At 27.7% G+C, this 15,322-nt stretch overlaps 1 protein-coding gene across 7 annotated transcripts in view; it reads right to left on the bottom strand.

Moving 5' to 3' along the window:
• LOC136973006 (tyrosine-protein phosphatase non-receptor type 11-like) overlaps positions 1-15,322 on the bottom strand; it is a 66,374-nt gene that overhangs the window by 38,383 nt on the left and 12,669 nt on the right. Inside the window, exon 1 of one of the 7 annotated variants that reach the window (XM_067267691.1) lies at positions 5,694-5,786. The exons of 5 other annotated variants lie outside the window; for them this stretch is intronic. The gene's annotated coding sequence lies outside the window, so the exon portion shown is untranslated. Of the gene's footprint in view, positions 1-4,853; positions 4,999-5,693; positions 5,787-15,322 lie in introns of those variants that run through there. One more of the 7 variants, XM_067267690.1, reaches the window with a different exon arrangement.

The raw sequence follows: 15,322 nt of genomic DNA, 5'->3' as shown, positions 1-15,322 counted from the left end.
GGCTGGGATGTTTTACCCCACCCCCCTTACTCACCCGACCTTGCCCCGTCGGACTACCATTTGTTCCGTTCTCTACAAAATTCCCTTCATGATAAAAACTTTGATAGTTTGGAAGCTTGCAAAAACCACGTGGATCAGTTTTTCGCGGAAAAAACTGGAAAGTTCTACGAAGAGGGTATCATGAAGCTGCCCCATAGATGGCAACACGTCATTAAAAACAATGGCGCATACATATGGAATAAAAGTATATTTGTAGTATAAGTACATTATAAAACTTGTCTATATTACTAAATGAATGATCCAAATTCCAAACTTATTTAATTAATAAATATGCAACTACTTTATATAAATATGAATAATTTTAGATATGTTGACTAATATTTTTAAACATATAAATAGTCAATATTATAAGAATAATCAACCAATTTAATATTAAACTAGTTCTTTCTCATAAAAACAATAACTTTTTAACAGAATTTTTACAATCCAAGTTGATAATTCTCTTCTTTACAACTATCAAAAACCCAATATGAACTTTGTAACTTTAATGTAACTTTGTATTTGTATTGAACCAAAATGTAACTTTCATTTTCAATATTTTTCAAATATATAACTATATATTATATAATACTTAATTAACAACATCTAATCTATGGAAAGTAATTTGATGTGTCTCATCTTGAAAAAATAAAGTTTAAAAACTGTTTATATTATATATACTGTACAGTACATATAATAGATTAATTACATTAATGTACCGTATTTCCTCAAATATAAGATGACCTTGCACACAAGATGAGGTGTGACTTTAAAGATCAAAATAAAAAAAATTAAAAATTTTTTTTTTCCAGTTTTTTAGAAAATTTTATATTTTTAATTGGATAAATTTTGTGTTTTTAAACTAGAGGCGGCCAAGTAGCCTAAAAAGAAAGGTCAGGTCATCCAAATGTTTTAATTTAAAAGCACATAATAAATGGTGGTCTTTTGAATCGACTGTGTCTTTAATTTACAAAAAATAATTTAGCCATCCGACGAAAGAAACAGAAAATTAGATTTATTAATACAATTCTAATTTTATTTCATTTAATTAATCACAAGTAAAATATCAAATGAACATAAATGGACACATTGTCCCACAAAAATTACTAGCATTTTAAACTTTAAGGAAAAATCTTGTAAAATAGACAACATAATTTGTTCACGTAAAGCCGGACAATCAGAAACCTTTTTTTTTTTTGCCAATTCTTAACAGTCGAATCAACTCTCCGTCGATTACACTTATGAGTTTCTCCATATTCTAATTTCTGAATAATCATCTGTTTTCACATGGGAATGGATTAAAACTTGTGCTCCTGTGTGATTTTGAAATTTCAATCTGGAATTCAATTCAAAAGCTTTGCTTTTCCTATTGCTTTCCTATTCATCTTTACTCCTGACAATATACAAAAACGATTGAAACGACCCAGATAAAATACTCATGTTTTTAAATACAAGAGGGTAAGCATCATAAGCATCTGGCAAAAAAATGCAAATGCACAGCTCACAAAAATTATTTGCAAAAACACAAAGAATCTTTCACTTGTATGTATAGGATGACCTAGGAATTTGAAGCTGTGATAAATGAATAAAAACCTCATCTTATATGCGAGTAAACATGGTAATTACATTAGATTTCAATAAATCTAATGTAATTTTTGTTTTTATGTTTTGTAATAAATTGATGGTGTTACATTTTGTTATAGGATTTAAAACTATTGTTATTTTCTTTGAATATAGTATTTGTGTTTTAGAATTTTATTTTCTTATATTTTTAAATAAAACTATTAAATTTTTAAAGATTGTCATTTAAATGCTAAATCTACTATTAAATCTTTGATTAAAATGAAAAAAAATTTGTTAACATGTATTTATATATATAGTGGGTGATCGGTTAACGAATAAATCGGATAACGAACACTTTTGCGAAAGATTTTTATGTTTGGACAACAAACATGAACACCTCAAAGAACAAACACAAGAAGAAACAATGTAAAATAATGAATACCGATTAGTCTTCCCTTGTCTCCAGGTAACAATTCGAAACATTTTGGAGTGTGGGAAATGTCAACATAAACACTCAGCCTGGTGTATACTAACCAGATAGTATTCCTCCGAACTTTGAAACTCTCCCTTGTAATTCCAGCCTTTATTTTTCTAACAGAAACAATTCTTTTATAGTATTCATGAGACTGTCGGGTGAGCACTCGTTAAGTTTTGTGTTGGTTTTAATTTTCAAAAGGTAAGAGTATAATAGCAAAGGTAGAGAGTGCTCAGAAGATGGGTGATGTTGCTGGGCAGTATGGCTTGAACAGGTCTACAGTAGGCTGCAGTTCAATCTTATCTAAGAAAGGTACAAACGTACTACACCTTTTAAGTATCCAGTAGGAAGTTTTATTAGAATAAAAACGTTTTCGGCCGCACTAATCAGCCTTCGTCAGTTAACGAATATCAAAAACGAACAAAATTCGAAATTACAAAAAAAAACAGTATAATCAAGACGACTCAAGCAGTTAAAGGAGTAAAAAAAATCACATCTGAGAAATAAAGAACATCGAAGAGCTCATGATGGAACCTGAAACTGATCTGATGAAAGAAGAATGCCAAGAACTGTTGAATGAAGAACACAAAGAAACTTGGTGAGATATATTTTCTTCTGAAAAAGAGGATTAATGCTGATATCTGCTATTAAACATCTTTTGAAGTGGGAGGATGTCAGAACAACAGTCTTAGAATGGCATCGAAACCAGGTTGAGGTTAATAGGTTCAGGGATCTCTACAGTTACAATGCTATTAATTACTTCTGAAAAATCCTGAAGAAGAGAGAAAAGCAATTGAAATTAGACAGATTCTTTAATCCCCACAAACGGAAAAAACATGACTAATAAAAATGCAAGACTGTGTATGTATGTATGTATTTTTATTATTATATATAAATAAACATAGTAAGAAAGTATATAATTTTTATTTTTTGGGGTCTCCAGAACGAATTAATCAAATTCCCATAAAAACCTATGGTAAATCGATAATCGGTTAATGAACAATTCGGAGAGCGAACAAAGTCTTGGAACAGATTATGTTCATTAACCGATCACCCACAGTAATTTGCATATTTACTGAAGTAAAAATTCTGTTATGTACACTGCTTAACTATAAAATAAATTTATCTATATATATAAAAACAAATGTACAACTGTCTGTTGTTTGACTGTGTGTGTGTTTGTCCTTCATGCATAACCACCCCATTTATTCGATTGCCATGAAACTTTGGGAAGTTGTTTAATACATTCCCGTGAATGTTTCTGGCATATGTGAAGACCACCATTTCCCCCCTTTCAAAAATATATTTATATATGGATTAAGGCTTTTATGTCAAACAGATGGCACTAACTTCCGATGACATAAGTTTGCTTTTCTGTGAGAATGGACTAAAGCAGATCATTTTCTATCTATCTATATCAGTGGTTCCCAACCTTTTTTTTACCGGGGACCACTTTGATTTCATTGTTGTTAGCAGGGACCACAAGGTTTAAGAAAAATAAACTGTATTAATCTAAAAATAAACTTTAATCAAAACTTTTAACATAAGTAATCGTTAAACTCAAGAGTAACATGCTTTAACAGTACTATTAGAATAGAAAACATGATATTTTTAGTAAAAATTAAATTCAGTTTGTATCAATGTGGGAATAATAATTTAAAATGAATAAAAGTTTTAAATCTTTCGCGGATCATATTTTAGTTATTGCGGACCACTGGTTGGGAACCGCTGATCTATATAAATAAAATATAACATTTGTTTGTTCCTACTGATTCCTTTGAAATTTTGACACCACGTTGCATTCGAATATGCATGTGTTTTTATATAATATACATGTCAAAATTCCCCCACTGGGGGGAGAGACAGGATTAAGGCTTACTGTGAAGAACTCGGCTTCTATTTATACTATTTTACATGCAGTTTTTTGCGTTTTAATAGGTTACGTCAAGAGAATGTACACTAAAAAGGGATTTTTTGAAGTGAAGGGATTTCCTCCACGGGGGAAGTGTTATACATTTATAATAGATACATTTTGAGCCACAACAATGCATGGCCAGATCAGCTAGTTATATATAAAATCTATTAAAATTAAAACATAAAGCATTTATATAAAAATAAATATATTTTGATTTAAAAAAATGTGTTTTAATTATATACAGACTTAGTGTTATATATAGACTATTTTTATATCTGGTTTTTTAAAATAAGAATTGGTTCACAGTCACAGTGAACTTATAAATATTTCCTGTCATAATGATTTTATAATGACTATTTTATGTCACATTTGCAAACAAGATTTGATATCTTTTGCAAAAAAAATTTAACTATTACTGCACAAAACATTACAAATACACTATAATGAAGAAAAAGTAATGAAAAACTGCTAATATATGAAATAAATATATATATATATTTATTTCATATATTAGCAGTTTTTATATTAGCAGTTATATATAATATAAAAATATAAAATGAAAAATTGCTAATTCTTATTAATTTTATTAAAGCTCAAAGATTTAAGAAAACTGAAATAATCTAATAATAAAACAAAGATATTAATTCAATATTATAAAATAAAAACTGCTTCCTATTGTAAAAGAGAGAAACTCATGATAATTACAAATAGAAAAGCATTCAAAAGAAAAAAATTATTATTGAAATCAGAAAAGAAAAAATTTTCCTTTTGTAATTAATAATCACAAGCTGAAAAACAACAATAAAGTAGTTCATAAAATATTTAAAATAAAAATTTATTTAATGCAAAATTAAAACTTACCTTATTTTATAAAATTAATTATGACATAAGAGTTCCAGACTCATACAAAGATATGTGAATATTTTATTTTTAGTGATATTTTCAAAACACTATCTATTACAATGGTTGCTATGGTGAAATTTCTATCAGTATTCTTAACACTGTTATCTATAATGATTTATGCATCTTTTTATTTACACAAAGTAATTTTTTATAATAAAATAATTGTAATGTCTGTCATAATTTAAAAATTTTTTTTAAATATTTGTTATTTTAGTACAGTATATGTATTATTATTGTATAACAAAAGTACTTGTTCTGTTACTATGAAAATTTAAATTAATTATAATTTATTGTAATAAGAATTCAATTGATAACTTTCAGATTTAAAATTATTTAATTTTAAAAATTTTTAAATAAATTTTTAAAACAACTGGCATTAATTTATCTATTTTTTGTCAAGTTATATTTTACTTCATAATGGAAATCCTGTTTGAAGAATGTGGGTGTGCTTTATCAATATAGATAAAAAAAATTTAAATGATTAAAATTCAGGTGTCTTTAATATTAAACATAATTTTACTAGTAAAAAGTCATAATTTATTACTATTAAAGTTATTTCTAAAAAATAAATTTTTGTAAGTAAATTTTAAAAATATTAAGAACAACAACAAGTTTATGTATGTTATAGAAAATTATATAAGTTATTCGATATTATATAATGATAAATCCTACCATATTAAACCAACATTTTTTCATCCTAACTACACTTAGAAAAATAAATATATGTTATCTTCTTTAGTGATAAATAAATACAATTTGTCAATCAACAACTAATCAGACAGACAAAAATTTCTTTACCTTCTAACTTCAATGTCACAACTGCAAATCTTAGAGAGAACACTAAAAACAAGGGATTGGGACTTTCACCTAACAGTGATGGATCAATACCTCATTTTCCTGCAATATTGTTGGCACTTAGCCAACATAAAACTCTTTCTACTATATTCTCATTACTATAGTTGGATATATAGTACAGTACATTAATGTTTAAAATAAATATAAATTAGTCTATTCCTTTTATTAATATAATACTTCCTATAAAAATCAAAATAAAAGTTTTTTTAAAAATTTCATGTTTAATGAAGAGAAAAAATAGGAAAAAACTGGTATATGCTAAATTTACAATAAGAATTTATTAAAAACATTTTTAAAAACTTTTTTTATCTTTCATTTTTTAAATTTAAGTTATAAAAATGTTTGATAAATAAAATAACAAGAATCTAGTAAAAATTATAATTCTCATTATGTCTTAGTCATCTGTCAACTACTTATGTAAGATAAATTAAAAGAACAAAACAAATAGAATTTAGAAATCAAATTTAAATTCATTTTTCACTTTTGTTAAATTTTAATATTTTTTTAACCTACATTTTTACAGTGGAAGTATATGTAAAAATAACACATTTGACCTTCTGTGTGTCCCCTTTAACTTCTCAACTAATAAATAATTGTATGACAAAATAATATGCATTTTTATAAAAATTTTTGAATAATATAATATAATCATTTTAAATAAATAAATAATCACATATAAATAATTAACAAGTTGTCTTTCATACACAGTCTCACACACACTGTGTATGATTTTTATTTTAAAAATTCTATGTCATAACTAATGTCAAATCATAATTTGAAAGACAACTTATTATGTAATTAAATAAATTCCATTTAATTTTTCAATTTAAATATATAATTGAGTAATTTCTACATCTATAAAATAAAATTAAAAAAAAACAAATACACTAAAAATAAAATTATTGCAACATTTACATGAAATTTTGAAAATGATTTAATAATAATTGAAAAACAGTATGTGAAAATACTTTTGCATTCATGTCTTGGTTTATCACATTAAAATAAATCAAGTAAGTTGTTCTTAAAGATAAAAGCTTTCAATTACAATAGAGAGATTCAATTTCATTGTTTAGAAGTGAACAAAATTTGTAGTTTTATTTTATACTAATTTTATACTAATAAAGCATGCTATATTTTCATAGTAACTCTTGATAACTTTAGACATTTCTCTCATCTTTTTGTTTTGTAAACTTCTACTTTGTGATTGATATAAATTTAATATACTAGTAATACAACAGTGAAAAGTAATGCTATTGTATGCAAATAAAATAAAGTATTACATGGCTGCTAAGGTTATTAATATTTTCAACATATATAATTATTTTAGTTACTAAAATTTATTTTATAGTGTTAAAAAGAGCATTAGTTTATTAGCTTACTAGCATTATCATTAAGTTGTGTGTTTGTAAATGTCAACAAAACTGACTAACTGCTCATCAAAAATGATTTTGAAGATTATGAATAAAATAGACATAACTATAATTTCATATTATATTGTTTATTACTCTCTTGTTGGTCTTTTATAGTTTGTTAGTTTGGATTAATTATTCAAATCAACTTGCATAACAATAAGCATAAGCTCAAAAGTGATGAATGTTGGATTAATAGCTCCATTAAAGCATTTTACAATTAATTTTTAAATTTTACAATTACAATACAATTTTACAATTACTTTTACAATTAAATGTTAGACTGTTTTATTAGTTTAATTTCATAATTGTAAAGATCTGGATCTCAAATTAATAAAATTATTAAAAATTACTTCATAAATATTATTTATAAAATTTTTTAAGGATCTAAAATAACAAAAATCCAATAAAAGATGATGCCATAAAAATGAAGAAGCATCAAATTCATGCAAGTGAAGTTACAAAAAAATACTCTCACCAAATCCTACAAACTGATGTGTCACCTAAGTTTTAGATGATGTATCAATAAGATTTGATAAATTAGCCCAGGGATAAATTAGCAAATAGAAACATTCAATGAAAAAAAAAAAGGCAAACCAAAGTTCAGACATTTCTCACTGAATACATTCTTGATGTGTGTGTGTGATCTACATAGACAAAACTTCAAGAACTAACAGTATTTAAGAAAATAGCTTAATGTTTTCTTCTAATATATACCACAAAGACATCTCATTCTACAGGAATGTTCTCTCTCAAAACATCACAAACCTAAAAGGTTTTCTTGTAACTGTAATTTTTTTTTATAATTTGAAAGTTTCACTGATATTAAATAATTTTATAACATTTTTGGTGTAGACAAAAGACTTCTCAAAATGTTCTGGAAGACAGTCATCAAATGTTCTTGTGAGAACTACTGTAAGTCAACTGATATAAAAAAGACTACCTAAATGATACATTATTCTATTGAGTAAACATTTATCTTAAAATTAAATTTAAAAATAGAAAATGTAAATCTAAATTGTAATATGAAGAGATGCAAGCAAGCTATTCATAAGATTATTTTCAAAATTATATTTAATATACAACAGACTATGAAGCAAGCTAAAAATTTAGCAAATTAAAAAAAAAACTGTAAAACAAAGAATAAGTGACTTCTTTCAACTGTAAAGAACTATAATAGGTCATTTTTACATGAGTACTGTACTTTGTTTAATATTAATTTTACTACAGTCAAGTCCACTTAACAGTTCTCTTGAGACCACTCTTCAAACTATCATTCAATTTTCTGGTCAAGAGGACTCATCTTTGTTATTTCCATAGAATCTGTTTCATATGCGGGGAGATTGCATCTTCTTTTTCTTCTTTTGTTAACTGGAGAATTTTTATGATGTTCTTCAGAATAAAAGAAGCAGGAAGCATGAGCACTCTACAATATTCACAGTTTTCTCCCTTATAAAAATTGGCACTAGGGTGCTTGATAATCTTATATAAGAATTTATATGGCATCCTAGAATTATCACTGTTATAATGTTCATCATTAACTGGTTTTTTGAAAAATTGCTACAATTTAAATAAATAGAATATAAATAAAAGAACAGTTTAGTGAAAATTAAATTCTCCTTTTGCATCTGAGACACTGTCATTGACAGTTTGGCATCAAGTGCTGCTATGCATTGCATAGGCTGGTTAGCACATTCCACTGCCCTATGTTTTACATTCGCAGGACTGCTGTTAACAGAACACTAGATAGTAAAGTAGTCCATTTAAATATGTCAGTGGTATTTTTAGAACACTTCTTGAGAGTGCACTATTCTAAGGAAGATTTACAGCAATCTGACTGTCCAAAGCTCATTATGCTGTAGTATATATGTGGAAATTTAATCAAATCTTCCATTGGTCAGGTTTCTAATAAACAGAGTCAAAAGATTTCTTACAGAACAACAGGTTTCATTGAACACATATAAGAAAAGTAATTACTGTACATATTAAAAAGATATCAAAATATATATGAACAAGTAGCATAGATCACATGTATATTGTCATCTTGGGCTGATAGGGCAAGAAGAAAATAGTTATCAAATTTTAGAGATCATAAAACCTTACTTTCAGGCAATACTAGACATATTATAATTAGTTATAAGGACACTGTAAGCTCTCGAAATATTTCAATCCATAAAGAGCAGCCGTTGCATTAATTTCAAAGAGGAAGTATAAGTATCTTATGCATGGCAATCATTATACCTATGGGAGCAGTCAAATTAAAAATTATTTTAAATTTTTAAGAGAATTAGTTGAAAAATTCTCATTTATACATTTTTAAATAAGTTTTAAAAACATTCCAATTTCTGCATTCCATTTTAATAAATCCTAAGGAAGATCTCCTAAGTAGATCGAAAATGTTAAAGGTTGCAATTGATTATTGAATTTGCAATTATCCTAGAATTTTTTTAAAGGTTCAATTCATTGCTATTTAAGTACTTAAGCCCTCTTCATTGACACAAAACAGAAATTTTTAATTTGTTCAAACATTTTAAAAACATATATGAATGCAAATATGGGATATCAAACCAGCTAAAATACAATCATCATGCACATGTTAATAAAAAGTTCTTATAATCACTCAAATATTGTAAATTTTTGAGCTAGTCCCTCTTTGGGATGTAAGCACAGTAAAATTATGTGGTAATGAACTTTAATGCTTCTAAGTGTATTATAAGTTACATAAAGCTCCTTACGACATAATGAGATGAAGAGATTCAAATATCATGATAAATCCCTAAGTGATTATGTTACTTCAAATAGGGAAGCATGAGGCAGCAATCCCAAGGCTGCTCTCTTAAGTGGATTTGACTGCATTATATATTTTTTACTTTGAATTCAAAGTTTTGTCAGTACATTGTAGATCATGATGAAAGATTATTGCTATGTATTAAATTCCTAAGCCTTAACCTTTTCTTACTAATGTACTAGAATTAAAATTAATATTTTTATTTTATTTATGATATTTATCTTTTTATTCTTTTCCTACCAAGTGTAATCAATTATCTGAAATTGTTCCACCCTGACTATTTCAGATAATTGACACTTTGCTGTGTCTAAATGATACTTTACTATAATTTAGGACTGATGATGTTTAAAAAAAAAAAAAAAACTGGATGCAAAAGTATTTCTTGTTCTATTCAAAATCTATAAACATTATAACAACCATTATATTCTAAAAATTTTCATGCTTTAATCAGAAGGAAAATGTCTTTGTGGTTCTCTATTAATTTTTCTAAGTGTAAAATGTATACATGAAAATTCTTTACACACAAAAATATAAAACTGTTTATGTAATTATTATATCAATTGATGTATTTACAGGTATTACTTTCCTTGGGTGAAATGGCCTTAGTGAAGTCTTAACTATAAGAAGTACAGAACTTAAGAGTTAAGTGAGATGTGCGTACTTTCAATTAAATTTAATTTCACGTTTTCATAAATGCTGACACTGTAAGACATCTATATTAATATCATATTCTGAAGATGTTGAAATTAAATTCAACAATGATAGATGAACTTTTTTCTGTGAAAAAATTGAAAATAGGTTAGTGTTATTTGAAAAATAAAGCATAATTTTTTTCATATTTTATTAAAAGTGATCTAATATGGAAAATTTTTATTGTGCAAATCAGTGGTGCATCCAGGGAGTGGGCCAAGGGGCCCTGGCACCACTCAAAGTAAAAGAAAAAAAAAAACATTAGTACATTTTCCAATAATATTTTCCTAATTAAAATCCATTTTTTTATTTATATTGTGTCATGTGCTCTGTTTCTATATTATTCATGAATTAGTGGTCACATAAGGTGGGAATTTTATTGAGTTCACATTAAAAATATTTTTATCTATTCAACTCGGCTCCCCAAGATTAAATGTTGAGTGCACTACTGATGCAGATTATTTATTTTACAAATTAAAAATTATGATCTGTGAGAAGTTCCATTATCCATTATGGGATAAATTAGAATTAAACTTTAACAGGCTTTAGATATATTATTTTTATTACTTTTAAAACCTTTATTTTTAATAATTTGAAATAAGCATATTTCAAATCAAAATGAAGTACACTCACAAACTGTTTTTGTGCGGTCTTTTTTTGTGCGATTTTTTATTTGTGCAATTTGTTTTGTGTGGTATATGAATTTCAATCAAATTGGTATACCACACAAAAAAAAAAATGCACAAAACAAATCGCACAAATAAAAAATCGCACAAAAACAGGTTTGAGTGTACAGCACATTTAGAATTGTTAATTATAAGAAAACTTTTTCTGAAAAACAAAATTTAATCTATTTAATTGAACAGCCTGTATCAATTGATAAAACCTACGATTTTTTTCTAAATCATTATATAACAATTAAAATTCCAAATATAAAATTTGTAATATGAAGTGTTATGTAATCTTAATTTAAAATAAAGATTTTTGCTTTGATAAGGACATGATGTACGTCAAAAATATTAAATTTTATGAATGGATTGTTCTCATGAAGAAAGTTATGTAAGAGCTGACTAATTTAAAAATAAATTTCAAATTTTAATCTCAATTTAGATTTGAAATTCCAATATATCAATACACTATATCTTTTTTTAATAAAACCTCATTAATTAAAAAGTTATTATTTACAAATTAACTTTTTAAAATATATTTTCAATTAGATTTAAACTGATTTTTTTTAACATCAATTTAAACCTAGGATAGGTACCATCTCTTAACTAAATTAGTAATTATAATTTTAATGATTTATTAAATAATTTAAAACCATCTGGAAGCAAAGAACTGACCCAAGGTAGGGCTTGAACTCTCAACCTCCACTTGCCATGCAGTGCACTTGCCAGTTGCACCACCCAACCCCAAGCAAGCCTTTGCTTCCATATGTATTTAAATTTTAGATGTAATCTTATGCAGTACATCTGGAAGCAAAGGCTTGCTTGAGGTCTGGGTGATGCAACTGGCAAGTGAACCGCACGAAAAGTGAAGGTTATGGGTTGAAGCTCGGCCTCAAGTCAGTTCTTTTCTTCCAGAGGGTTCTAAATTATTTAATAAATTATTAAAATTATAATTACTAATTTAGTTAAGAGATTACTCCTAACATCTAACTCTAGTAGCAAATTACTTAGTATTAATCATTAAATTAATGGAGTTATAACCCAATTACTTAGGCAATTGTTTAGTTATGCAGGGCTTAAAACAGTCATGGCAGTGAATATAAGTGAGAAAAGAGTCCACACTGAAAAAAAGCTAAAAAAGCTAATAGTGTTAAAGTGAACTAAAAGAGGCATAATTAAAAAAACACCCAAACACACACACGTTTTGTACCAATAACATTGCATATGATATTAGACTGATTATTAAGTGGACTGAAAAAATTAAATATGAAGTTAGGCTGAGTTTATACTCTGGAAAAGTGACCAGTAAGACTGCATTAAGCCAGAACAGGCCTGCATTAAGTTTTCATGTGCTCCATATGGAGTTCCCACCATTATACAGCAAAGGAAATGGAAGAGTAACATAACTACCAGAATTTGTCTCCATATAACATGCCAAATTTCAAATGCCATTTATTTTAAGATACTTTTTTTGATTTCTTGTTAAAAAATTTGTAATTAAGAAAGATTTTCTTTTGTTTAAATCATGCTTCAGTTTCTGCACTTCTCTTATTTTCTCCTCTTCATCACACTGAATTTTCTTCGCACCTACCAACAGCCCTTGGGTAAGACAAATCTCTTCAACGTTGTTTTTCTGAACAGCATTTCGTAGTCTATTAGTGGCTTCTTCGAACATTCTAAACCTTGTTTCCCTTTGCATTTCTTCCTTTTTTTTTCTTCAGCTTGACTTCAAGAGTATCAATTTTATTTCTCTCCTGTTCAAGTGCTTTTATTTTATCCTCTTCTTTTTTCTTCCTTCCTTCTTGTTCTTTTTTCTGCTTTTCTTCTTCTTTCAGTTTACTTTGCTTGTCCAAAAAAGCCTTTTAAGTAGGTTATGCATTGTGGGCCAACCCAAGTAACTTCTTTGTCATTGGCACCAAAAAAGCATTATTGTTGTATACACGGAGTCCATCTTTTACTATCAACAATGAATTCATCATTCATTTTGACATAGAGGTTCTGTCTTCTGTCAGAATCTATCTAGAAATGGAGAACCCTCTTTCAACATCTGCCTTGCCATGACTGAAAGCCAACAATACTTTGACCACTTTAGCAACAGTTGGGTATTTTGGCATTCCAGCAGAATTCTTCAGGTCAAATAAGTGCTTATAATTGCATTATTTTAAAGCAAATAACTTCTAAAGGATTCAAATTTGACCCGGAAATAATTTAATTTTTTCAACTGGTATTTTTTAATCATTTTATATAGTTTTATGATGCCGTGTTCCATATAATTTTTGTATTTTTTTTTAATTTTATGAATGTAAAATTGTGAGGAGCCTGTAATATATAAATTAAAGAATTTTCATTTATTAACTCGCATCTAGGCACGTATGTATCCAGCAAATACATAGCATTTTTTTATTAAATTTCTTAAAAATAAATAACTGTTGAACTGCATGCTTTCTAGTATTCCTCAACTGATATGTTCTGAAGCGATTCCCACAGTAGTTTTCAAACTTATGACCTTTTTTTTCAGAGAAATTTTACAAAAACCAATACCTTACTGCCACGGGCAGTGAATTCTCTCACAGCGTGAGAGTGCTGTACTCTCATAATCATTATGTGCAACAATTGCAACTTAATAAAATAATATATAGTATTTAACCTTTACCACAATGTTATCACCTCGCTGTCTCCTGATCAGTTGCATGATAAGAAATTTAACACTTTCAATTTTGCAACAATTAAAATTTATGTTCATTACCTAGCAATACCATTTAGTAATTGTGGCCCAAACATTTATTTGATTTTATCAATATTTTTTAAATGTACAGTGGGTGATCAGTTAACGAATGTAATCCGTTCAAAGACTTTGCTATCCGAATTGTTCGTTAACCAATTAGCGATTTACCATAGGTTTTTATGGCAATTTGATTAATTCGTTCTGGAGACAACAAAAAAAAAAAAATATACACTTTCTTACTACGTTTATTTATATGTAATAATAAAAATACTTATATGCATAGTCTTGCATTTTTATTTGTGATGTTTTCTCCGTTTGTTTGGGGTTAAAGAATCTGTCTAATGTCGATTGCATTTCTCTCTTCAGGATTTTTCATAAGCAATTAATAGCATTGTAACTGTAGAGATCCCTAAGCCTATTAACCTCAACCTGGTTTGGATGCCATTCTAAGACCGTCGTTCTGACATCCTCCCACTTCTTCAAAAGATATTTAATAGCAGATATCGACATTAATCCTCTTTGTCAAAAGAAAACATATCTTGCCGAGTTTCTTGGTGTTCTTCATTCAAGAGTTCTTGGCGTTCTGTCGTCAGATCAGTTTCTGGTTCCATTATGAGCTCTTCAATATTCTTTATTTCTCAAATATGATTTTTGTTACTCCTTAATCTGCTCAAGCAGATTAAGGAGTAACAAAAACCTTGATAATACAATGTCTTTCTTAGATAAGATTGAACTGCCTACTGTAGACCTGTTTAAGCCATACTGCCCAGCAACAGCAGACATCTTCTGCCCCTTCTCTACCTTTGTTATTACACTCTCACCTTTCAAAAATAAAAAACCACTCTTGCGAATATTATAAAAGAATTGTTTCTGTCAGAAAAATAAAACACTAATTACAAGGGAGAGTTTCAAAGTTCGGAGGAATACTATCTGACCAGGTTGAGCGTTGATGTCTCCTGCACTCCAAAAAGTTTTGAGTTGTTACCTGAAGCCAAGGGAAGACCAATCGGTATTCATTATTTTACATTGCTTCTTCTTGTGTTTGTTCTGCAAGGTGTTCATTATCCGATATGTTCATTCTCCGAACACAAAAATCTTTTGCAAAAGTGTTCGTTATCCAATTTGTTCATTAACCGATCACCCACTGTACTATATAAAACTGAAAAACTGGGCTGTCTCTGTCACGATATGCCAAAAACGACCATTGGGGCACCCCTAGCTATTATTTAAATTAACAATAAATTCAGTTTTTTGCGTTTTTGACTGCGTTTTAGTAGGGTAGCCATGAGAAA

This window comes from Centruroides vittatus, unplaced genomic scaffold (assembly GCF_030686945.1).
Source record: "Centruroides vittatus isolate TY-2023 unplaced genomic scaffold, ASM3068694v2 contig_3071, whole genome shotgun sequence".
Lineage (NCBI taxonomy): Eukaryota > Metazoa > Arthropoda > Arachnida > Scorpiones > Buthidae > Centruroides > Centruroides vittatus.
This window is presented reverse-complemented; position numbering and strand designations above follow the sequence as displayed.